The sequence below is a fragment of the Maniola hyperantus genome, chromosome 10 (genome assembly GCF_902806685.2).
Source record: "Maniola hyperantus chromosome 10, iAphHyp1.2, whole genome shotgun sequence".
Classification (NCBI taxonomy): Eukaryota; Metazoa; Arthropoda; class Insecta; order Lepidoptera; family Nymphalidae; genus Maniola; species Maniola hyperantus.
Window position 1 is genome coordinate 12035860 of NC_048545.1, and position 27490 is coordinate 12063349.

General features: G+C 37.5%; 1 protein-coding gene across 2 annotated transcripts in view; it reads left to right on the plus strand.

The window, feature by feature from the left end:
- The window catches only part of LOC117985950 (C3 and PZP-like alpha-2-macroglobulin domain-containing protein 8), a 228620-nt gene that overhangs the window by 14994 nt on the left and 186136 nt on the right, over positions 1–27490 (plus strand). Inside the window, exon 2 of one of the 2 annotated variants that reach the window (XM_069501479.1) lies at positions 24235–24259. The exons of the other annotated variant lie outside the window; for it this stretch is intronic. The gene's annotated coding sequence lies outside the window, so the exon portion shown is untranslated. The remainder of the gene's footprint in view (positions 1–24234; positions 24260–27490) is intronic. 2 annotated transcript variants of the gene reach the window in all.

Here is a 27490-nt window from a genome sequence, read left to right on the forward strand (position 1 = left end):
ATTGACGTAATTTTTTGCATGGGTTAAATTTAAGATCTGGAGAGTGACATAGGCTACTTTTTTATCCCGGAAAATCATAGATTTCCCACGGTATTTTTAAAAACCTAAATCCAAACATAGTCGTGGGCATTAGCTAGTAATATAATAATAATAATTTAGAACGCGTATAACACAAAGTTTTGAAACGCCCTCCTAAATAGCGTTCCTCTCAAATTTGCGTAGTTCATATAGTTCAAACTCAAATCTTTATCGCAAACTTCAAAAGATTTGTCATAAAATAGTAAGTTAGTTTCCTATTTTCGTCCTGAAATTCGTAAACGGAGTGGAAATAACGACTTTAGTGCGACACGTAGAAAGATATTAAGATAAAAGTTTTATAGTTCAAGTAGGTACCTATTAGATACTTCTTATGTTTCTAAGTGTCTTTCTAATACTTACCTAATTTATTTAGATTCCGTGTTTAAAGTTTACTTACTGGAAATAAATTTTTAACCTACTTCAAAAAAGGGGGAGGTTCGCAATTCGTCGGTTTTTTTTTTAATTTCTTAAATATTATAGGTAAGTAGATGGTGCCTGTAGATTTAGTTTTTTATAAATCCCGTGGGAACTCTGTGATTTTACCGGATAAAGGTAGCCTATGCCCTTCTCCAGGATGCAAGCTATTTCCGTACCAAATACTAGAAAGAAAGAAAAAAAGGAAAAGGGACCAGTATTAGATACGTATGAAAAAAAAAGAAAGTAAAACGTTTATTTCTTAAATTGAGCCACACATTACATCTTATAACTACTTAAGTTAAGCGTTGGTTATTCCAGCGTTTTCCCCACTTGAGCTTTAAGCCAACAAGCCTCAAGCAGAACTAGCTACTTTTCATCCTGGGAAATCAGAGAAATGTTACGCGATTTAAAAAAATCTAAATCATCAATCAATCGGGTATCAGGTAAATTTAAAAAAGGCAAGATAATTTTATTATATTGATTCAAACTTACCAAAAATGTATATTTCTTGCAAGCAGCAAAAAATATGTATTGAAGTTAACTTTTTAAAATAATATTCTTTTTACCAACCCCTTTTACCCTTTATGCGCGAAAAAATTAATTTCCCTCTTTTGTTTTCACAAAAACTTCCACCAAAGGCAATCCCTTGGGCAAATCCCAAATGAAATCTGACTTTAAACCAGCCAAATTAAAAGGTGCGTCTATAATTCCTTATAATTAATCCGGACACACGCAGGATCGCTAATTGAAATTGGATGTCCTTTTGGATTTATTTTTTAAATCAAAATGGATTAATGCCGATGGGTCTATAGAAGTTCGACGCTATTACTGAAACAAAATTGTTTCGTGCGCATCAATTTAAATCATTGGGTCTTTTTTACTTTTCTATTTTCACCATTTGGTCTACAATCTCTCGCCAAGCATCCTGAATCACGCTAACAAAGTTTTCTCAACGGAGCTCTATTTATCCATTGTACAAGTTACAAGATCTTCCTAATGTTACGGTTGAGCACCCAATCACAGTTATGTGATTGTGTGCTCATCATGTGTGTGTGTGTGCATGTGTGTGTGTGAGATTTGTTAATCTAGATCTACCGGATGTTCGTCGTGCAAGACGAAGAACAAAAATTTAATTCACAGTCTAAGTAACATCATAGTCCACCGTTGCAACCCCACATTGTAATTTACTTGATGAATTTGCTTAGAAATAATGATCACAGTAAGTACACACAAAAATAGAACCTGCTTCATGACAATCTAAAAGGAATAAGGTAAAAAACTACGCTTTTTAAGGCTTCGCTTGCGTGGTTTAGGTATTTAAAAATCCCGCGGAAGCTTTGATTTTCCGGGATAAAAAGAAGGCTAGTCATTACATATCTGTTTTGGCGTACTTGGGCAGGACACATAGTTCGAAAAACCAATACTCATTGGGGTCCTAAGGTGCTATAATGGCGACCTCGCACCGGGAAACGCAGCACTGGACGAATTCAAATATATTGCACTTAATTTCAGGTGATAAATCAAATCAAATCAAATTTCTTTATTGCGAATATGGGTAAACAGTGGAGATGTTACAAAAACAAAAAGGTACAGCCAAATTCGGCCTATTAGCATGCAATATGTTATGATATACCTAACTACGTGTACATAATTTGTAATCAGTACCCTTATTATAAACGCGAAAGTGTGTTTGTTTGTTGGTTTGTTGCTTTGTCCTTCAATCACGTCGCATAGGTGCGACGGATTGACGTGATTTTTTGCATGGGTATAGATAAAGATTTGTATGGTTCAGAGTGTTGGGCGGTAAAAGAGACGGATGAAAGGCGAGTACATGCGACTGAAATGCGAATGTTGAGATGGATGTGTGGTGTGACAAGGATGGATATATAAGGGGTAGTTTGAAACTAGCGCCAGTGGTAGAACAGATGAGGGGTAATAGGCTGGCATGGTATGGGCATATAATGCGGAGGGAAGAAAGCCATGTCACTAGAAGAATGTTAAGTATACATGTGGAAGGAAAAAAGAGGAGAGGACGACCAAAGAAAAGATGGATGGATTGCGTGAAAGAGGATATGCGTGAAAAAAAGGTGGATAATACGTTGACGAATGACAGGAATGAGTGGAAGAAGAAGACATGTTGTGTCGACCCCACGTAGCGTGGGATAAGTTAAGGAAGAAGAAGAAGAAGAAGAAGAAGATAAAGACCTGGCGAGTGATAATAGGCTACTTTTTATCCCGGAAAATCAAAGAGTTCCCACGTGATTTTTAAAAAAACCTGCTAGTGTTTGATAATGTAACAATTATTTAACAATACAAAACCTAATCATGACTATTGAAATACGAATTAATTTTAGCAACCTCCAATCAAAACTCATTGATCCGATTCAATCGGTCACGTATATCCATTTGAACATTCAATTTTAACTAGCGGATTTGGGTGTATCCAGATCAGTTAATACAATGCAGCCATACTTTTTAATATCGCACCTCTGAAGTTTAATTTCAGCTTTTGCTTCTTGAATTTTATTTGTGAAAAGTTTTTCTTGAAACTAGGCTCAAGGGTTCCATCCAAACTGATATTAATATTTTACAACTTTCCATTTAACAGCAAACTTCTATTTTAAACATAAAGAAACATTGCGACATTAGAAGAAGAAACAGCTTTGCATCTAACTTCAAAATATTAATTACCTGAAAAGGTGACTAGACTGACTCATCTATCAACGCACAGCTCAAACTACTGAACGGATCGAGCTGAAATTTGGTATGCAAATACCTATTATGACGTCGACATCCGGTAAGAAAGGATTTTTAAAAATTCAACCCCTAAGGGGGTGAAATAGGGGTTTGAACTTTGTGTAGTCCACGTGGACGAAGTCGCGAGCATAAGATAGTTATCTTATAAAATAAAAATATATAAAGGAGAACGGGCAGCCGCTTTCTCTGTGCTGCTGTTACTTACTACCATCTACTGCTATCACCAACCCGTCTGCCCAGTGTGGTGATTATAGGCAAACCCTTCCGCTGAGAGAGGCCTTAAGTTCATCAGTGGACTGTTATAGTATGTATATAAAAAAAGATTAAGATTAATCACTACACACACTAAAAATTGAAAATAGGTATAATAATTTCATTTAGTACACAGTAAAATATTATTTAACAAGAGTTAGTGTAATTTTATAATTTATATTTATTATAAAATAAACGTGCAAAAATTGCGCCCTAAAATCAAAATTTTTAGTTGAAGGTTTTGCATTGAGGACTGTTGAGATCGACAATACGTCACATATAGATATGAGTGACAGAGACAACTCTACAATCCCGAAATCTCATTCTAAAGGTCGATGTACAATATTTCTCGCCGGCTACTGTAAAATCGGATGTCCCCATGGATTTATTTTTAATCAGCCCGTGACCCATTTCGTTGAATCCAGATTCCTGAAATTAAATCGTGTTTCAGGCAGCAATGGAAACGGTTCGGCTTATTTTTTTTAATTTTAAAATGTTTCGATTTAATACAGTTATACAATATCATAGTCATCTTTGCCTAGTGGTTGACGTCCACTTCCTATTTGGGAGATCAGGGGTTCGATTCTAGGCACGCACCTTTAACTTTTTGGAGCTATGCGCATTTTAAGCAAATTAGTATTTTTTTATTTATACAGAAGAAACTATACTAGATGGTGCAAAGGCGGCCTTATTGCTCTCGTAAACTAATATCACTTGCTCTAACTGTTAAGGAGCCGCATGCTCGAGAATTTTCCATAATGTTCTCAAAGGTGTGTGAAGTCTACCAATCCGCACTTGGTCAGCATAGCGGACTATGACCTAAACCGTCATTCTGAGAGCGGACCCGTGTTCAGTAGTGGGCCAGTGATGGGTTGATCATGATAATGATGCAATATCATTATAACTACCCACCAGACATCTGTTAGATATTTATTTGTGGTCATGCTCTCGCGATTAGATCATTATTAATAGGGTCTTAGACTGTAGTAATAAAATGATATAATGATTTTTGTATAGCGGTTGTTTATGGGGCTAGAATTCATGATTAAAGAGAATAATTTAAAAAAAAACCTGAATTATATTTATTTTTTACATAATTATTTATAAACGTTACGCTGCACTGTACGGAAAGCAATTAATGACGTCACTAGGCGTAAACGACAAATATTTTTCAACTTTTAACATAAAAAATATTATTTTAACGTATAAAATATCTTTATGTTAAAAAAATGAAAAATATTTGTCTTTTACGCATTGTGACGTCATTAATTTCATTCCTTCCTCCCTTTAAAAGTCGTAAATGCGTGCCCGGTATCGAACCCCGGACCCTTTGAATAGGAGGTGGACCACTATCACAATAGGTATATGCCTTGGTATATGCCATATTCTTGTGTCACTATTTTATCACCACTTGGCGGAATTCTGTAGTTAGACTCAATGACGTGATACATGTCACTTAGTATGGACCACGGCCTCCCGATAGACCGATAAATTTATTCATAGTCACAGTCAGAGACCGCAATTTATTCCCTTATTCGGCAGATCCCGGTCATTCACATTAGCATAACTAAGGGTTCGATACAAAAATTCTCTCGGTTCAATTCCAGTGGGAGTGGTTTAAGTGAGGGGCTATTAGCGGAAAATTGCTTTATTAATATGCAAATTAAATTTGACGTTTAATTATGGGTGGAATATAAATAAGAATTTTGTTTGGGCAGCCACAATATTAAACGTCTATTTTATGGAAATTTGAGAATCAAATTATTGGTTTCGTAAACTTCATTTTCTATCAAGTTGGACTTTAATTCAATAAAATGAGCTATATAAATCATACCATCAGATATCTCTCTAATATGAAAATACAAAAGAAAAGATGTAAAACCTTGTAAGCATTATCTTGTAATTTACTTAATCTTTCATTTTTATTATTTAGCTGATGTAGGTATTGTATATAATATTATAATACATTACTTAGTTAAGTCTGGAAGTTGGAGCCCGTTTTAGACAGTATAACGGAGTGCTATGCTAATATTGGTACAATCACGATTTAGTGTAGTTCAGCGTAGGTAACTATGGCAGATAAAGTAAATTTGACGTGTTAGAGTGAAAAGGATGCTTCAGATTCAATGTGATTTCACAAGTCTTTTGAGATAAAAATGCACCTTTACATAATTGTTTCAACTCAAAAACCTTGCCTTTTGAGATAACCTCTTTTCTTGCAATCTTTTCTCGTTTTCTCTAATCTCGTCATATTATATTCAAATCATACTAATTCCTTTCAAATCTTTTTAAAATATTTTAATGTCTTCTCTGGTTTGTTAAAAATATTTTTTTCTTATATTCTGGAAAAAACGTTTTTTTTAATGAGTTGAAACAATTTTTATCTAGAGGTATATATACCTACCGCTAGACTTGACCGTGCATGTTTGTGACTTCTTCGACCCCTGGCAACGAACGGAAGATTTATAGAGGTCACAATCTATTCTTTACAGCACCGAGCTGATCGGCTGCGTATTTATTCACGACTGATGCCTTTAAACGGGTCGACTGTTCACATTACCCTTTCTCCATCAATTATATTATTCCTGCTGCGTGTTTATTCACAACTATTTTTTTAATCAGATGATGTTTTAGGATAATGTTAAAAAATCTTTTTTAGGCAAGTCTGAAGCCTGAAAGTGAGGTCATACAGTTTAATAGTCACTGTAGCAGATTGAGTTCAATGGATGTGCTAGAACAGAAAAGATGCTCCAATAGCTTTGGAGGTAAATCATCAAATCGCTTATGCTTTTGACTTGACCGTGATTGAGCTTTTGAGATAAACCCGCTTATGCTTTTGACTTGACCGTACATGTTTGTGACTTCTTCGACCCCCAGCAACGAACGGAAGATTTATAGAGGTCACAATCTATTCTTTACAGCACCGAGCTGATCGGCTGCGTATTTATTCACGACCGCCTCTAAATGGGTCACCCGTTCACATTACCCTTTCTCCATCAATAATAATGTCTGCTTGGCGATGCGGTGCGCGTACAGTTGGAATCAATTGTGGCTTGCCTTATTTCTGCTAAGATTTGCACCCTTGCGTAATTGATATTCTATGAAAGACGTACGATACTTTTCCTTTTCTTCGTTTCAGCCATCGATGCTTTCAGCGCGTTTATTTATCAAAATACCTACTATTCACAATAAAAAGCTTCTTTATTCCTTAGATTTACAGACTTTCGCACCGGTTTTTTTAATTTCAATTGAAAGCCGTAAAATGTACGATTTGATATTTATTTGTTTATCCATTTACTGGGAAACCATTAAATAAAAGTTTATTATTACATTTTCTCTATTTTCCTTTGATTCAGGCTTTGGTCACTGCCCAATTCCTGTTTCCTGTTTTGGTAACTTCAAAGAAACGTTCACAAAGCCATTTGGAATGTACACGAGTGGCCGTGACAGCTAGTTTTGTAGTACGAGATCCCCATTAAGGTCGACCTTCACCCATCTGTTAACCAAATGAAAACACGTACAGGAGCCGGCAAGAAGTATTGTACATCGACCTTTAAAATGAGATTTAGGCTTTGTAGAGCGTTGTCTCTATCACTCACACCTATGCATGTGACGTTTTGTCGATTTCAACGCTCTACGAAACCACTCTCTCTCTACTAAATCTCTTTTTTAAGGTCGTTGTACAATATTTCATGCCGGGTACTGTAGGCATGTTTATCAATAACTAGCTGCCCGGCGAACATCGTACCGCCTAACAGTCGATTCAAATTTTTTAAATTTTTCTTTCCGTAAGAACCATCCCCGTACTTCAAGAAATATTATGAAAAATGAATTAGCGAAATCGGTTCAGCTGTTCTCAAGATTTGCGATCAGCAACACATTCAGCGATTCATTTTTATATATAGAGAAGATTATTACATATCACTATTTTAAATTAAAAGCATTTATTCAAAATTAGTACCTACCATTATATATTTGGCAGGGCACATAGTTCGAAAAATCAATATAGACGTTGGGGCCCCAAGGTGCTGGAATAGCGACCTCGCACCAGAAGGCGCAGTGATGTTAGTACCCTTCACTAGGTGGACAGATGATATTAGACACCTTTCTACCATCATACCGTAAGGCATGTTAAGGTCTGAGTCCGCACGTAGTTGAATTTCCACGGACACGTACGAAGCGATTTGCTTCCTCGTTTTTAATCCGAACCGCTGGGATATGGAACGCCCATCTGACATCAGTATTCCCCTCCACTTTTAATATGGGTACCTTTAAGTCAAGAGTGAATAGGCATCTTCTAGGCAAGCGCGCTCCATCTTAGGCTGCATCATCACTTGCCTGCAGGTCTGATTGCAGTCAAGCGCTAGTCTATAAAAAAAGACGAGTCGCAGCATCCGATATCCGGGATCCTGAGACGCTTTATACTTGACGCGGATGGTACCGCTGGGTTTTTAGTGGGTATGCTGAAGGCTATTAAAATTGCCAGTGAGACCCACATACTCGCACTTGTGCGGGATGCGTAAAAAAAGGGAGCCACAAGACCGTGGCGTGTGGAAAGTCCTACAAGAGACTTATGTCCAACTGTGGGCATCTATCAGTTGACGACGATGATGATGATTATAGGTATACTTACGCGTTATATATTAAGGTTTCTGTGATTTATTTATTTTTTAGCAAACTAATGAAAATATTAGTACAATGCTCAAAGCTTGAGACCTTATGCTAATGACAGTACCTATAGTTTCAGACATTACAAATGCGTAGCCTACCATTTTACGTGGAAGCTCAATTTTTCTTTTAGCTTTAATCTATGACAAGTTTCCTTTTGTGGTTTAGATAAGACACATCACTCCCTCAGAGAGGAATAATCTTCATATTAAATTCATGTATTTCACGAAACCACTCTAGATTATTGCCAGCGCTGGCGTATTTTTCCCCCGAAGATTTCTTACTAACATAAAGTTTTTTTAACGTCAGTCTCTGGATTCTTTATCGCTGACAGATTGCTCTTAGGTTCAAAGCATACAGGTGCAGAAAGCAAACGAGGTGTCGTGTCTTTTCTAAAATATTTCAAAGTATTTGATCTCTGTTATGTAGTGTAATTTAGATAAAACAAAAAATATTAAATAAACGAACTTCCAAAACCGTAGTGGTTTTGTCAACCACTACAAAATAAAAAGTTATTTTGTACTTAGTAGTGGTTTTGGAAGTCGGTTTATCATTTTTAAGCTTTTTAGTGTAAGTAGTCATTGCTCGGTACCTAACATATTAATTCACCAGCAAAACTTTCCAAATCCACACAGCTTAGGAGTCCAGTACCTTGCAGCATCAGTATTGAAGAGTTAGGAATTTGAATTAAATAACAAAGTCTATGCTCGGTATTCACATTATTATTTCACCAGGAACAATTCCTGAATCTCAATTATTTAGGAGTGCTATACCATACATCATCAGGTTTTGAAAAGTTTGACTTGGAGTGTAAATAATTAATATTGACAGACTGCACACACCTTAGAGAAAATTATGGTGAACTCTCAGGCATGCAGATTTCCTCGCGCTGTTTTCGTTCATCCTCAAAGCAATTTAATTGCTTGAAACGCACACACCTACTCGACAAATTAGAGGTCGAACTCCCAACATCTCTAATATGTATAGAAATTCTTAAGCTCTTACGGCTATTGTGTACTTAGTTTACAAAAATAGCAAACTTACTCGCTTTTATTTCCTCGTACCTATAGCGTTCATCATCATCATCATCAACCAATAGACGTCCACTGCTGGACATATGTCTCTTGTAGGGACTTCCACACGCCACGGTCCTGCGCCGCCTGGATCCAGCGGCTCCCTGCGACTCGTCTGATGTCGTCCGTCCACCTAGTGGGGGTTCTTCCAACGCTGCGTCTTCCGGTGCGTGATCAAATCAGAAATGAGGAGATCCGTAGGAGAACTAGAGTAACCGACATAGCTCAACGGGTTGCGAAGCTGAAGTGGCAATGGGCAGGGCACATAGTTCGTACAACCGATAGACGTTGGGGTCCCAAGGTGCTAGAATGGTGACCTACAGCGTTAGTATTATTATATTATTCTGTGCCTAAGTATAGCATGTCTGCGTAGAGCAAGTAAGTTTCGCGACAAAGCGAAATTACGCCATCAAAATTCACTTCGCTTATTCATATCTAATGCATTATGATTTCAGCTCACTAAACTTTGGCTCGAGCGCACGAAACACCGAGTCGCTTTGAAGGTATTCCATTAATCTCGACATCACTGGAATAATTCATAAATCCATTAAAATTGCCATGAATACGCGAATGAGCCAATATAAATTAATCAAACACTGCACAATGGTAGACGGTGATTGTATGAGTAATAACTGTTTAGTGAAGCTAATGAAATGTCATCATAATTATAATATTTATGAACAAAAATTTGATGAAGTATTTTGTATGGATTAATGTTTTGTATAAGTCGTGCACGTGTGAGACACGGCTCCGAAAAATGCACGAATCTCTATCAATTGCTTCAAGTCTTTCAGAAAGCGATAGAGATAGCCATGCTTAGCTTAGAGTATAATAAAGATTAGAATACTACGTGATCAATTAATTATTACCGAATTATTTTTATAATTCTTATAGAAGACCGTAGAAAAAGAAGAGTAACTGAACTAAATTATAGAGTAGATCAACAATACTTACACTAAGCTGAAGTGGGAATGGGACCAAGGGGCTGAAATAGCCACCCTGAAAAGACAGTAGGTACCTACTGGAACAACGTTTTTTTCTATCTTGATCTATTGATATAATATCTACCTACAAAACTTTACTGAAGTGAAGTGGTAAATATATACATATAAGAACTTTTTCTTGCTGAACTTGCCGAAAAACTAATGCGCTTTAGGTAATCATTCATCTAAGGCTATAGGTACATCAAGAAAGGGCTGTTCGTCTGGAGTGAGACCAATAAATTAATCTATAGTCTGGTCAAATATTGTTTGGATTTTGCCTGACTGTTTCGTCCTTTTTTATAGAATTTTTTATTTTTGAAGTTTTATCTTCACATCCTTCGCTGAATAAAACGCATAAAACTGATAAAAAAGCATGTAAATAACTAAAACTGAATATTAAGGAACAAGTTAGTACACCTGAGACTGAAAAAGTGCAATAATTTAAAAATTCCCTTAGTAAAACTGCAACGATATTATTATGAAAAAATATCAAAAGAGGAGCGGCGTCAGATCTCTAGGGGCCATAATAACAGTATTGTTTACAGTGGACGTGCATTAAACAAAGGGGGCCTGAGCGTTGCTAAACATGCCCCTTGGCACTGTGAAATAAAGGTAGTTTTAAAAACTCAGTTATTTACTTGACTTGTGGGACTGTTAAGGTATAGTTTCAATGATAAACGCACTTATCTTTTGATACAAATATTTGAGTTTGCCTGAAGATGTTGTTTGCATAGTAAATTTATAATGCTGCTTTTGATAAATAATCAATACAAAAAAACATTTTTTTTTTGATAAAGCCTAAACTGTAGTTTATTGTAAGAAAATATAAAGCGACCATTTTACCAATTGCGAAATGAATTCGAACTCCCTCCAAGCTTTAGTAAGAGAGCTATAATAAAAATTCACACTTGTATATACATTTGGCAATGGTAAGCTGGCATCGGCTTAGCGAACTTTCTAGATATATGTAGCAAATTGTTATGATGCGACCACACTGAACGAATACTCGCATACAATACCTACAAGGCATACACCTAGATACATAATATTATGGCTAGAATCAACCGCAGACCAAAAACATTAATGATAATTGGTTTCGTGTACTTATTGTTTTATTTTTATTAGCGTTTGCTAGCGACGCGACGTTTATGTTTTATTTTTAATAGTTTTTTTTTGGTTATTTTTTAGTTTAAACCACCATTATTCAAACTATTTACATGCCATTTTTAAGATCCGGTTAGCAGTTGAACTTTGAAAAGGCAACAAATACGGCAAAGACGAATATTAGGGCAAAGAATAGCTTACGATTTCCCTAGCCCCAATTTACCTTCAAATTGCTCTTTTTTGCAATGTATGAACCTCAGCAGTCTTTGAACATCTATGGGCTAGCGACACGATTTTTATAAGTTACATTATCCAAGAATTCCTTTCATGTGGCCCCATCTTAACATGCTCGAAGATATAGTTGAGGTATTACGGTACATTAACCAGGGTGCAGACATGTTATTGTAGGTGAATATCATTCCGTTTTATGAGCTGGGAAACTCGGTGCATTTCATTGCATGTTTCACTTGCTTTGAGGGGTTTATTTTTGAAGAAAAGCCTTTTGTAAAGAAATTCTTTCTGTGTCTAGACTCATGAATAGTTTCGTGATTCGCTTAAAATTTGTAAAGGGTAATTCAGAGAGATGACAAAGAAAATGATTAATATGCTGGGATTAAATCCATACTAATATTATACTTAAATGCGAATGTGTTTCTGTCTGTCTGTCTGTCTGACTGCTAGCTTTTCACGGCCCAACAGTTATACCGATTTGGAATCACGAAAAATCAAAGAGTTCCCACGGGATTTTAGAAAAGCCTAAATTCACGTGGGCGTAGTCACGGGCATCAGCTAGTTTTAAAATAAAGAAAATAACAACAACTAATAACAAACAATTTTTGCGGTTTTCTTTCACGGTTTATTGCGATGTTGTAGTGTAGTTCGGAAGACTCGGACATGGCACGGTCTGATATGATATCCTGTGTCTCATGGCACGGCTCGGGCCCGGCACGGTCTAACGCAAATAATCCTTTATTCGCAAGCACTAATGGAAATATGAAAGTTTGTGTTTGCCAAGCAATCCATACAAATATAACGTCGACCGCTCTACAGCTGAAGTGGTTTGTTCACTTAACTTTGTTTACTTATTAGAGGCTTTTTACATCATTCGATCGGACGTCGTACATCCGACATCGCGATATCTAAATATCGCATGCTAGCAGCAAGATTTGATGATGTCAGCTGAGTTCAAAGTTGACGGGACTTCTACGTATTTTTTAACAGCGCAACTGATGCTGCTGACGTCATTCGTATTTTCAGTACTGGAAAATGTGCCTCTGGCGACTCTTGCAGCTTTCGCCACTCTGTTGCCTCCTGTGGATCTTGCCTTTTTAGCCTAGATCAATTTTAGGCGCAACGCCCAGAGAAAGAAAGAAAGAGTGGCGCCGAGACGTAGTTTTTTTCAACTAAAACGCGCATTAGTCGTATCTTTGTCGGTTAACCTTTGACAAGGACGGGTAAAAGGTACCTAATTACAGGCATTTATTGCCGATGTTGTATTAGAATCCCATTTCAAACGCTCTTGATTACTACGAAATTTATATTCTCCTTGCGCGTATCCTTGTCTCCGGTTCAGCGAGCTTTATAATTTTGCCAGCAACTGAAAACCCAATCGGAATCCCGAATGAATTTTCAAACAAAAAATTTAAAAATATCAGCGGCGAATCTGTACGCACCTGAGCTGCGCTGCGCGTCGCTTCAGTCCGACTGCAGAAAGCGTCACTTCAGGCCGCTCACGGTACCTACCGCACTACAACTGCAGTGCGCGGCAGCTCGCGTCACTTGCGCGTCACTTTTATGCCCGATCGCGTACGAACAACAACGTCGCAAGATGAGCGACATTGAAGAGGGAAAGGGTGGAAGCCGACATCCTAGGGGTTGGGAATTTTGAGGATATACTTTTAAGAGCCCGTCATGTGCCAAAAATTAAAACTACGTTATTTATTTTGAGGTCTATCACGCCTATACATTAAATACTTAACTCGATGCGCGTGTATCTTATCCGAGCGCCGTACGCATTCTGAAGCGACGCGACGCGCCGCTGGGTATGTCGCACTAGCGTCGCTGCACCGCGCGTCGCTTCGCTGCGCTTCACAAAATTCTCCCAGCCACGACGCGCGGCAACGCGCGCTGAAGCGCTGTGCAGCGCCGCTCTAGTACGATATGCGCCATACAAAGTGATAGAAAAAATATTTTGACGCTCTGTGCCGCGACGCGCAGTGACGCGCAGCGCAGCTTAGGTGCGTACAGACCTTTAACATTAAATTATTATCTACTAGGTGATGCCCGTGACTACGTACGCGTGGATCGTTTTTTAGGCTAGGACAATCGATTGCTTGCAGTAGCAACATATCACATTGTTCCCTTCTATGATAATCTAAGAGGAGCGATAGAGCAATGTTCATTGTTGATTGGTCCCCTCATGATTCCAGAAGAATTCTTTAGAGGAAAGACACAAGAGATTGAATAGGAATTCTCGACGCGTACCTATACAACAAAGCGTCAACCTTTGCCAATATTCCGCAAAGTTCCAACTATTCGATGAAGTTTGGATGACTCAATTATGGACCAGCGTTTGTTTTCATGTCGTATGCAGTAAGGTTCAAAATTGATTGCATATTTTGATAGAAATGACTCCAGTAACCATTGATAGCCAACTTTAATTGTAAATAAATAAGGTCGGTTTTTCTCCGAACGGGATTGTGAATTTTGTCTTTGACTATTTAATTACCTTGGGAACGCGTTTGAAATATTTGAATGAGTTTGGTTGGATTTGAAGGTCCTTCGTCGGGAGCTTTTGAACGTGAGAGGAATTTATTTCGTATATTTTTGTCAATTATCTATAATATATATGAAAGGAAAAGGTGACTGACTGACTGACTGACTGACTGATCTATCAACGCACAGCTCAAAATACTGCACGGATTGGGCTGAAATTTGGCACGCAGATAGCTATTATTACGTAGGCATCCGCTAAGAAAGGATTTCTGAAAATTCAACCCATAAGGGGGTGAAATAAGGGTTTGAAATTTATGTAGTCCACGCGGACGAAGTTTTTTTTTTTAGAATATTAGCCATGTTAAATGACTAATAATCCCCTTTCTAATAATAAGTCGCGAGCATAAGCTAGTTTAGCATAAAATAGCAACTTTTTCGTCATCATGACTAGGGTCATGGTGATGGGGATGGTGGTGGTGATAATGGTTTATGACTGTAGTCATAAAATGATGTGATTTTTTGTATAGAGGTAGTTTATGGGGCTAGAATTCATTATTAAGGAGATATTTTTTTTTTATCATGATTTTTATTTATTTTTACGTAAGTAATTGATTATTAACGTCACCGCTGTACGTAAATGCGTAAACGACAAATGTTTATTCAATATTTTTTATGAAATTTTCTATTTTTATGTTAAAAATTGAAAAATATTTGTCGTTTACGGATTGTGACGTCATTATACGCTTTCCGTACAGCGTGACGTTAATAATTAATTATCTTAAAAATAATTAAAAACCATGATTTGATCATGATTTTTTAAATTATTCTCTTTCACAATGAGCTTCTAGCTCCATAAACTACCGCTATACAAAAAATCGTATCATTTTATTTATTGCATTTCCTTTTTTCTCATTCGGAAGGAATGCTGCAGTTATCGAGATAGAATCCGTAGTAATTGTAAAAGAAAGAAATTCACTTTCAAGAAAATGGGGGTTTTATTATTGGAAGAACAAAAGCGCGTCTATTTCTTGCATGCATGCAAACAAACACGGCTGGGTTGTATTCTAAGTAAAATATCAATAAGGATTTGCTCGAAAACTGAAAAATTTAAATCTGATCCGAGATTGCTTCGACTTCAATCTAGAAAAGTCCATTATTTCACCGGATATGGTATTTTTATCCTTTTTGCTTTCAAGCTTATGCTGACTGCAGTAGAGTAGTTGATTTTAGGGTTCCCTATTTGAAGGGTGTCAACTGCCAACGTGACCCTATTATTAAGCCTCCAGTCCATTCGTCTGTCATAGGGCTGTGTGTCATGCACCGTAACAGGTAGAGAGTTGAAATTCACATACAGTACGCGGCCGAAAGTAATGTACATCGACCTTCAGAAGGAGATAGCAGATTTGTAGAGCGTTGTCTCTGTCGTTGATACCGACAAAACGTCATATAGGTATGAGTGACAGAGACAACGCTCTACAAAAGCCGAAATGTCATTCTAAAGGCCGATGTACATTACTTTTGGCCGCGTACTGTAGAGTGTGTATTATTATTGCCGCTACAACAACAAAATATAATAAAATACCAAGATGGCGAATTTCAGAATGGCGCCATGCAAATTTAAAAAAAGTGTTATTTCTTGTACCTACAATGGTACGGAACCTTCGTGTGCTAGTCTGGCTCGCACTTGACCGTTTTTTATTTGGATCGTTTATGTGCCATATTATATACCTACTTATAAAAAATTTATTAGTAAAGATTAGCGTTCAGCTTTTTAAGGTAATGAACTAGCCGAAACTAAATTCTCGAAAGCAAGAACTACCGTAGCTCTCAGTAGGTAATAGGCAAAGCTAAGTACAGTCAAGTACAGTACACGGCAGAAAGTAATGTACATCGGTCTTTGGATGACATTTCGGCTTTGTAGAGCGTTGTCTCTGTCACTCATATATGTCAGGTATATGACATTTTGTCGATCTCAACGACAGAGACAGTGCTCTACAAAATGTTCTACCTCCTTCTTAAGTTCTATGTACATTACTTTCTGCCACGTACTGTAAAACTGTTGCCAAAAAGGTGTATAAGTGCGAGTTTGCCGTGCTATTAATATAGAGCTCACACAAGAGTCTAGTTAGAAGTTATGCTAATTTATTAGCAACGCCGTCAGCCCAACTTCTGAAACATCATAAATGTTCTAATTTGTTAGATTAAAATCAACTTTGCCAAACAAGTTTAGTTTGCCGATTCATCACAGAAATGTATTAGTTTAATATTATAACAGACTAGATTATGGACTACACAAATTTCAAACCCCCATTTCACCCCCTTAGAGGTTGAATTTTCGAAAATCCTTTCTTAGCAGCTGCCAACGTCTTAATAGCTATCTGCATGCCAAATGTCAGCCGGATCCGTCCAGTAGTTTGAGCTGTGCGTGATAGATCAGTCGGTCAGTCACCTTTTCCTTTTGTATATAGCTAGCTTATGCTCGCGACTTCGTCCGCGTGGACTATTCAAATTTCAAACCCCTATTTCACCCCCTTAGGAGTTGAATTTTCAAAAATCCTTAGCGGATGGCTACGTCATAATAGCTAGCTGCATGCCAAATTTCAGCCCGATGCGTCCAGTAGTTTGAGCCGTGCGTTGATAGATCAGTCAGTCAGTCAGTCAATAAGGTTGTCAAAGAACCGTTCATCGTATAAATACAACAATAATTTTCCTCAATCGTTTAGAAAATGTAGTGTGATTACCTCGTGATTACGTACCGTGTCCCCAAAGAAAGCAAAACTACTGAAGCGAAAAAGCAAATGTATCGGAAGAATCTCTACACGTATGGACTAACCTAAATTCTAGGGCAGAGCTTAGATCATGGCTCAATTGCTTAGAAACAGCGATAACTAGAGATAAGAGTAAGGATTTCGTATTTTCTCTTTTATTTTGTTGCAGTTGTTCCTAGTTTTTTATTTTAAATAAGTATACCTATCAAGAATACTTGAGCTATAATAATACTTGAGTTATTACCTTTATTATAAATGCGAAAGTGCGTTTGCTTGTGGGTTTGTCCTTCAATCACGTCGCAACGGAACGACGTGATTTTTTGCAAGATTTAGTCAAAGACCTGGAAAGTGACATAGGCTACTTTTGATCCCGGAAAATCAACGCGTTCCCACAGGATTGTTTTTAAAAACCTAAATCCATAAATTTCATTTTAGGCATACCTATTTATGAAGTCATTCATTATGTTGTCAACATTAAAATTAAAATAAGTACTTCTCTTAAAATTGTATATACTTAAATTTAATAAAGCTTGATTTCGTAGGCAAACCAACCCAATCAGTTCGTACTCTTTTTTTTCTAAACCATTTCAGCTCAATATGCCACAATATGTATATCGTCTGAATGGTCCCCTAAAGAAGCCCCTATTTAACTATGGCTATTAGTGTAAGACCTGTTTCAGATATCTACTTTCAGCTTTTGTTTTGTATCACACATTTGACGTTCCATTGTTTGTCAGGGTACAAATCCCTCGAGTAGACTTACAAGCGATGCATTGTTGCATTCGAGACGTTGCAATTGTAAAGATCGTGAACCTCATGCTTCAGTAGCGAAGCGTTAGTGTAACATTTAGGTTACCTTGTCGTTGAGTCATAGTTGTTAGCATCTCGTTGACGCGACTTTGAACTAAACTCACCCCAAAATCGACCAACGCGCCTATAGAAGTTTTCACTTCAAAAATCAATTAGACCTGCTTCAGATTTCCGCTTTCAGTTTTTGACTTGTATCACACATTTGGCGTTCCATTGTTTGGCAGGGTACAAATCCCCCGAGTAGGCTTACAAGCGATGCATTGTTGCATTCGAGACGTTGCAATTGTAAAGATCGTGAACCTCATGCTTCCGTAGCGAAGCGTTTGTGTACCATTTAGGTTACTTTATCGTTCAGCAATTTGTCACCCGTTTCATTTAAAGCTCTTTTACGATTTAACAAGATAAAAAATCAATACTAGAAGTAATACCCACTTCGAATACAATTGGTACCCAGGTTATTTTTGTAAACATTTTATTTAGGTAGGCTGTTAGCTTTAATTCTGTGTAATTATGTCCAATAATAAACACTCTTTATATAATTGGATTTTATCCTCCAATATATTATGTACCTACCTAGAAATTGGACTATAGTCTATAATACATAATAAGAATTCTCCCTTCTCACTCTGAGAGGAGACCCGTGCTCTGTAGTGAGCCGGCGATGGGTTGATCATGATGATGATGATGATGACATAATAAGAATACCTCTATCTAGTTTTCTCATCGCAAGCTGTGGCAATCACTAAGTGGGTCTACATAATATGCATTTATATGTATTTATTTCTTGTTTGTGTAGTTGTAAGTTTTCTTTAACCTGTAGATTGTCCTTGCAAATAAAAAATTAAAATTAAAATTAAGAAATATGATATACTAGATGATTGCTAGCGACTTCGTCCGCGTGGATTTACTGTGTGTGTTAAGGGCTGATTACACCTACCGAGTAGTGAAGCGAGACAGTAAAATGACACTCGGCCGAGACAGTGCTGTGATACGAGTACGTAGGTACGACGTATTTCGAAATTGCGGCGAGCACTCGTTAAAGTGTTTATACCAACCGAGTACTCGGCCGAGGACACTGACTCGCCACTGTACTCGTTAGGTATAATCAACCCATAAGTCTCTTAAAAATCCTGTGGGAGATAGCAAACACCTTAGAATTTAGATTGGCTGAGGCCAAGCTAAGAATCTCTGTGAGAAAAAGCCCAGAACAAACTTAGCCACGTATTCTTTTTACGTGTTTTTACTATGTATCACTATTTCATATCATCATCATCATTATCACCATGAGCAACCCATCGTCGCGGCTCACTAGTACAGAGCCCGGGTCTTCCCTCAGTCTACCACGTACCATAGTCTACCATCATAGTCTACCACGCTAGTCAAGCGCGGATTAGCAGACTTCACACACCTTTGAGAACATTATGGAGAACTCTCAGGCAGGTTTCCTCACGATGTTTTCCTTCACCGTTAAAGCGAATGATATTTAATTGCTTAAGACTAACTATTTCACATAGCATCTCGTTATCAACTAAGCACTTAAATTCAAGCCCACTAGATTACAAGACATTTTGTATGATAAATCAAAAACTGTTTAGCATAAAAATAAATAAAAATATGTTTTAGAATGTACAGGTAAAACCCTTTCATATGATACCACACTTGGTATAGTAATGTAACTTTGAAAGTTGGAAATACTAATTATTTGTTCACGAACAATTTTTTTTTATTGTGATGTAACCATAAATTCACGGTTTTCAGATTTTTCCTCACCTAACCTAACCTAACCACAAATTCATGGTTTTCGGTTTTTCCTCTTACGTGTGCGTTGGTCAACGGGAAGTACCCTCTAGGTTTCTTGACTGACAGACAGACAAAGAAGTGATCCTATAAGCGTTCCGTTTTTCCTTTTGGGGCACGGAACCGTAAAAACAATAAAGGAGCCTCTTCTAAAAATCGCCCTCAAAAGAGCTGGCCCAATTTATAGAAAGCTCTCTCCCAAATTGCCCCGTAATAAAGAATAATAACAACTTTATTAATCCTCTTCGCGCAAGTCGTTCCGCGAGAGTCTTCAACACTCTATTATATTGGTGATTTGAAAAGGGACCGACTACCTACTATTTTATATTTCCGTAAGGATGCTCCGTAATTTTGTAGACTTTTAACAGCTTGAGAATCAATTAATTCTTCAAGTGTTATGTTTACCAGTCTGAAGTATAACTTTGTTAAGTATAAAGTATAGCCAAGTTATGTTTACTTCATCATCATTATCATTATCAACTGATAGATGTCCACTGCTGGACATAGGTCTCTTTTAGGGACTTCCACGCACCACGGTCTTGCGCCGCCTGAATCCAGCGGCTCCCTGTGACTCGTTTGATGACGTCTGTCCACCTAGTGGGGGGTCTTCCAACACTTGCGCCTACAGAGTACCTAAATTTGATGCGAAAGGAGGAACCTTTGACAATTCAAAAGTAGTTCTTAGGTAAATAAAATCTATATGAATAGTATTACTATGAAATAGAAACTCTATCCAAATAAGATCAAGAAGTGGTTATTAAATATGAACGAATGTTATCCCTATTAAGGTCGAAGGTTTATGTCGGTCTTGAAGACCCCGGATGATACAAAATTGGACGACTTAACCCGCCTCACGGGAACGACCGGATTTTACGCTTAAAATAAGTACACCCTTATTTGTCAGACGCGTATTCTTTTCTGATAGAGCCTAAAGCCTATAAGCCCACCTTAAAATCGAAATCAACCCCAAATCCTTTCCGCTCCAACTTTTTGCCGAACATTCAAATACAGGCGTTAGGGAATAAATCTAATATAAAGGAAGGATCAATTACTGTGTTCAGGTTCAGGAAGAATTACTTTGTTTTTTTAACTAAATTAATTATTAGGTGGACGGATGACATCAAACGAATCGCAGGGAACCGCTGGATTTAGGTGGCGAAAGAACGTGGCGTGTGGACTGTGGAAGTCCTTACAAGAGACCTAAGACAAGCCATGGACGTCTATCGGTTGATATAATTAATCAGATGATGATGATAATTAAGTGTTTGATTTATGTTAAAAAATAATTTCCGGGAATCCATAGGAGAACCACAACCGACATAGCCCAACGAATTAGCGAATTAGCAAACTGAAGTGTCAATGGGCAGGCCATGTCTGTCACAGAACCGATAGTCACTGCGCAAACGTGTTGGATTAGATACCACCTATCAGCAGGCGTAGTGGGACAACCTCCAGCTAGCTGGACTGACGACCTTAAGAAGCTAGCGGGACCATATTATGTGCCAGTGGTGGCGCGCTTTCAAGTATAGTACAGTACCTAATAGATGCAATCAGGCTGATTGATTTATTGATACGCTGGAAAAGTTAGAATTTTTAATAGCATAAAATTTCTACAGTACACGGTAGGAAATACTGTACATCGTCCTTTATAAAGAGATAGCGGCTTCGTAGAGCGTTGTCTCTGTCATTGCGACCAACAAAACGTCACATAGTGACAGAGGAAACGCTCTACAAAGCCGAAATCTCATTCTAAATATTCATTTCTCATAACAAAAATTGAATACACAAGAGATGTCTGGATATTACTGCTGAAACAATATTTCACTTTCCCTTTTTTCAGTCCACAAAGCTTAACGAATCCTTTAACTCTATAGATTTTTTCAAGTCAATTGCATTTAAAAGGAATCTGAGTGTAGTTCCAATCATAAGAATAAATAGAATTTTATTCAAACTCAAACAGGAGGGGCGCGAGTACATACAAATTTCAACCTTATGTATCATTTAACTCATGAATGTTAAAGGTGAAAATCCAATACATATATTTGGGACCAACGTTACCAAGTAATAAACGCAAGGGTGCAGACCACCTTTAATCAGAGTGTTTCGCTTCAGGAAGGAGTAAGGACGGTTGCATAATTCATGATATGGTCGGCCACACAGACCGAAGTATTTACTGGAAATTCACTCTTATTCTAATTCATATAAGAGTCATTTAAAAAGTCTAGGTGCCGCCATTTACCCTTCATGTTAATGTCAGTTCGGGGAATGATAATTTTCAAAATATTTACGAAGTTTTGTTTTTGTAAAAAAGATTCATCAATAATAATGTTTGCATTCAGTTCATTTATGCGTAACTTCGTTTAGGCAGTGGTCCGACCGCCGACGATAAACGAGAAACGAGTAGAACTAGAAACTTAAACGGGTTGGCGATCAGCGGGAAGCGAGTGTGTAGTTTCGATAGTTTTGTCGCCGGGCTATAAGCGTACAAGTGCGACGAGCGATTACTCGCGCCATTCGCCCGCGGCCGCTCAGTCCTGTGCAAATCTGCGCGCACGTTACACGCGTTCAAGCGAGCGAGGATCGCGGAACGAATATCGCTGAGCGAGTTTATTTTTGAAAGCTCGTCGCTCAGCGACAAAACTAGTAAAGCGAGTCGTTGCTGGCAGTGTGAACAGTCAGAGAGCAACTTTTGATATATGAATCTCTTTCGTTTACACGGAATCTAGGTACATTTTATTGTGCGTTTCTTGAGAGAGAACATCGCCGATAGTTAGTCGTTTTCTCACCGGCGCGGCGCGGCGGCAGTCGGACCACTGCCTTATGGTGGTTGTTTGTGTTTCTTTTTGAGAGAATCTCTGTGTTCACTGTACTTGGAAAAACATGGTTTTCAAACGTTGGTGTATTGTTATGATAATTTTATAAAAAAATGTGACCGAGTGATCTTCAAATAGAGCACAATCTGCTGGCATATAAAGCTAACTCTGATAACATTGAGAACATATTATTATTTAAGAAAAATTTTGGATTCAGACGGCCAAACTTTTTGGCGACCTTCCTGGCGAAGTGGTGAGCACTGGGTTCATTTAAGTAGGAGGTCTCGGGTTCGATTCCCGGCAAGGGCAGTTTGGGAATTTATATTTTTTAAATGGTCTTTGGGCTGGTCTGGTGGAAGGCTATGAGCGTGGCTAGTTACCACCTTACCGGCAAAGCCGTGCCATCAAGCGATTGAGAGTTCCAGTGCGATGCCGCGTAGATACCTTTGAAGAAGGCTTTAATGAAACTGCCATACTACACACATCTTAGACTGCATCTTCACTTGCCACCAGGTGAGATTGCAGTCACGGGCTAACTTGTATCTGAATAAAATAAAGAAAACTCTGATAGATAATATTAAGAAAATATTTCAGAAAAATCCAGTGTTTTCAGAAATAATTTTACTTCATCCAAATGACGGCACAGGTAATCAGGTTCAACGCAAAATATAATCTTTTAATATCAGTTTAGCCATTCAGTATTCCATAATTCAAATCGCTAATACTAAATCACGTTAAATTGACTAATTACCAATATTGTATAGAGTATAGTAGACTATCAATTCGTTTTATGCAATGTGTATACCCACAATCAGGAGCAATTTATAATCAAATTATGCCAAAGTGTTTCGAACGCGAATTCGTAATTACATGCATTATTATTCGCCAACGAATGAACTCCTTGCGTAGACAATAGCTGCTGCATATAAATGAGAATTTTGAACTGAATATTTATAAACATTTTTAGGGTTCAAGTAGAAGAGCAAGAATTTGTTCGCATTTGTTTAATTTCACAGGAGAACTCTACAAATTAAGATGAATTTGGTACTGTCCGAATATAAGGAAGAGATCACTGTAGTGATATAATATAATTAAAAAAAGGCAAAAGTAAATTTCTATATTTATTTATTTGAACATTCTTACTGCGTAATATATTATTACAAAGAAGGAAAATACTGGAATACTTAAAAACAAAGAGCGACCAAGGCTCAATTAGCCTTAGAAAAATACGAAATGATAAAATATATAGGTGCGGAAAATCGATAGTCAATTATTATTTTTCAGGTTTTGACTACACATGACGTCATGTAGCACACACATATAATAGTATCCAGGCATTTTTAGATCTGAGCAAAAATGTTGAAATATTAATACAATTTTTCTCTCATCGTTTAGATCAACAAGCAGACCCACCCTCATCAAATAAAGTAGAACGGAACCATCTAGACGTATTAAAATCGCACTTGACCATTTCTTTTTTCATACACCGTCTGGTATGAAAATCTATTCACCCCTAGCGTGGTGCAGACACAATTATGGCTTTGTAGCCCGGGCTTCATACGTTTAAATTGTATGAAAATAAAAAGTGAGTGCCAATTTCGTGGGTTAAATGCAAAAAACGTTTTCAGATGAGTTCTTCAGAAGCTTGTCCATGTCGCTACTAGATGGCATTAACAGTCGCTTCAGTACTGAGTGAACATATATTACATATTTCGTCACTGGCAGCAAAGGAACCTATAGGAAGCCTATAGGTTATGGGACAGATAGACAGACAGACAGACAGACAGAACAAAGTAATGCTATAAGGGTTCCTTTTTTCCTTGTCAGGTATAGAACCCTAAAAATATGTAATTTTTAACTCTTTTTGAATTCATAATCAGGATCTTAATAAGGTTTGAATGTTTTATAACATACCTACCGAATTCCCTTAATATTAACGTAGCTATTTTAATACATTCTTGCTAAAGCATACCTCTAATATCTTCATTTTCTGTTTCAGGTGAATTCCGCAGCCATTCCCACCAGTGAGCTCCTTTTATTTTACTCTCATCTCTACATAGTATAAAATAAAGTCGCTTCCCGCTGCCTGAATGAACGCGTAGATCTTTTAAACTACGCAACGGATTTTAATGCGATTTTCACCAATAGATAGAGTGATTTAAGAGGAAGGTTGATATGTATATTTTTATATTGGTTTGTGTTCATTTGTTGAAATATGACGAACTAACGGGCAACAAAACGAGACGGAGGCGGCGGTGGTCGTGTGCGTAATCCCAGCAAAATAATGTTGAATTTCTGGATTTGAGTTGGATAGATTTTTAGTGCGTAACGTCGTGTAATTGTGCGTGAAAGTTTTAAATTTGTGCGTCCAACCAATAAGTAGATATTCGAAAAAAACGCGTTCTGCCAGGAGAAATTTTTTTTAATTCTGTTTTTACAAACATTACGCACAAATTCATAGCAACACAAGTAAAAAATATCACATCTATACGATTAACCGTTTAAGAGATATAAGAAATGGTTAAACGTCATCCCAGCAAAAAACTGAATATCTTCGAAGTGTTATGACGCACAAATTTAATTTTAGCACGCACATTTACCTCTTAAAACGCACTAATTCATGGACCTATTTTTTTTCTTGTACGTCCATTGGGAAAAAAATGATGACGACGACGAGGATGACGTATTCCTGACAAAACGCGTTTTTTTCGAATATCTACTTATTGGTTGGACGCACAAATTTAAAACTTTCACGCACAATTACACGACGTTACGCACTAAAAATCTATCCAACTCAAATCCAGAAATTCAACATTATTTTGCTGGGATTACGCATACGCGGTGGTCGCATTTATAATATCAATGGATTATTATTAATCACTCCTCACTGACACTACATTAGTATCTACATTGCATCCATGCGAAGCCGGGGCGGGTCGCTAGTTCGTTTTTAAATCGCATATTCATTTCATAGTCCTCTCAGTTCGCTAATATAACTCTACTTTACCATATTACTTAGTTAACATACTGTGAATATTTAAACAGCTCAAAACGTAACTTTGTTCAAATATGAATTTCGCTAATAGGTACTACTCTGGTACTGACCTCGTGGTTTATATACATAGACAATAGCTGATGCCCGCGACTTCGTTTCCTCCGGGATTCTCCATGTCTTTATTTTATACCTAATCCATGCGAAAAATCACGTTGATCTCGTGATTCGTTGTAGCATAATAATTGAAGAACAGACAAAAACACTTTCGCCTTTAATCATCATCATCATCAACCGATAGACGTCCACTGCTGGCATAAAATTAATTTGAGCCAAATAAGAAAATATTACGCACAACAGACGGAAACGTTTAAATGCGGAAACCAGCCCAGAAGAAGAAAGAAGAAGATAAGAAAATATTATATTTTTATCGTTTAGGTAAGTGTGCATTGACAAACTTACGCGGTGTACTTTCTTGTATACGGTCTTCACTCTAGGTCACCATTTTTCGGCTCCAACGGCCATCGCCTCTACAATCTATGGCCTACTTACTGCCTTGTGACCTTGGTTCTCCTGCGAATTACTTCGTTCCGGATTTAAGGAAAAGCCTAACAGAGCCCTCTCCATAAATCGCTGCGCAACTTTGTCCTAACAATATTAAATAGCCCTCTCCTTAGATCTAGATAAAGACGATGCTGGCCCTTACTTTTCATGATTCTTTTCATAAGCTATGCAATACCATTTTTCCGTACTTATAAGTTGTACATCAAATTGAACAAACTAATACACATTGGGCATTTCGCCAAACGTGTCCATGTTTACAGTTTGTAATTGCTTAGGAAGTAGCTGAAAATTTATTGTTCAACGTTAATTACATTAGTTTCATTAAATTTCATTCTAGCATTCTGTTTAATTTAATTTTAGTATGTAGAGACAATATGGACGGCTTTTCTAATGGCTTCCGATGGCCAATGTGTAAACGCTGCTTTTGAGTTAGGCCACCTTGAAAATCCACCGGCGGCTGCACGCTGAAAATATACATAGATACGCCGAGTCAGCGTCCCAATCTAAATATATAAAATGAAAAAGTGACTGACTGACTGACTGACTGATCTATCAACGTACAGCTCAAAGTACTGGACTGATCGGGCTGAAATTTGGCATGCAAGTAGCTATTGTGACGTAGCCACCCGCTAAGAAAGGACTTTTAAAAATTCAACCCCTAAAGGGGTGAAATAGGGGTTTGAAATTTATGTAGTCCACGCGGACGAAGTCGCGAGCATAATCTAGTGGATAATAAATGTTCACCGAATGCATAGGGTTAATGTGTACTAGCTCTGGACATGTTTTATACTCCTTTCACAAAAGCTTTATTTGATATCATCATGACCAACCCATCGCCGACTCACTACAAAGCACGGGTCTCCTCTCAGTGTGAGAAGGGTTTTGCCCATAAGTCTACCACGCTGGCCATGTGCGGATTGGTAGATTTCACACACCTTTGAGAACATTATGGAGAACTCTCAGGCATGCAGGTTCACGATGCTTTCTTTCACCGTTAAAATTTTTAGTACCTACTATTATATGTATATTCTGTGGTTAAAGCAAGTGATATTTTATTAATTAAAACGCATATAACTCCAAAAAGTTAGAGGTGCGTGCCCGGGATCGAACCACCGACCTCCGATTAGAAGGCGGACGTCCTAACCACTAGGCTACCACAGCTTAATTTGCTTTTATTTAAAGCTTTATTTGCATTTAATAAAATAAAACTCATTTATGATAACCAAATATTAGTTCTTGCAAATTGGATCCATAAAGCAAATCACATCGCATATTATTCTTTCAAACTGCTAACAGAATAGATGATAGAACAACAAACACACAATTTTAATCAAAATAAATATAGTTATTGTATCCATTGCAATTAGGTACACGTTATTCCCAGGTGCCGCGGTATCCCAGGGCATACATATTTATTGAATCTTTTAAGGGTTCCGTACCTCAAAAGGAAAAAGGAACCCGTATAGAATTACTTCGTCGTCTGTCCATCTGCCTGTCGTGTCTGTCAATTCCGGGAATTCAAAACCTATAAGGTACTTCCCGTTGAGCTAGAATCATAAAAATTGGCAGGTAGTTAAGTCTTATACCATAAGTGAGGGAAAAAATCTAAAACCGAATTTGCGGTTCCATCACAAAAAAAAATTATATCCCACAATATAGTTAACTAGCTGATGCCCGCGACTTCGTCCGCGTGGAATTA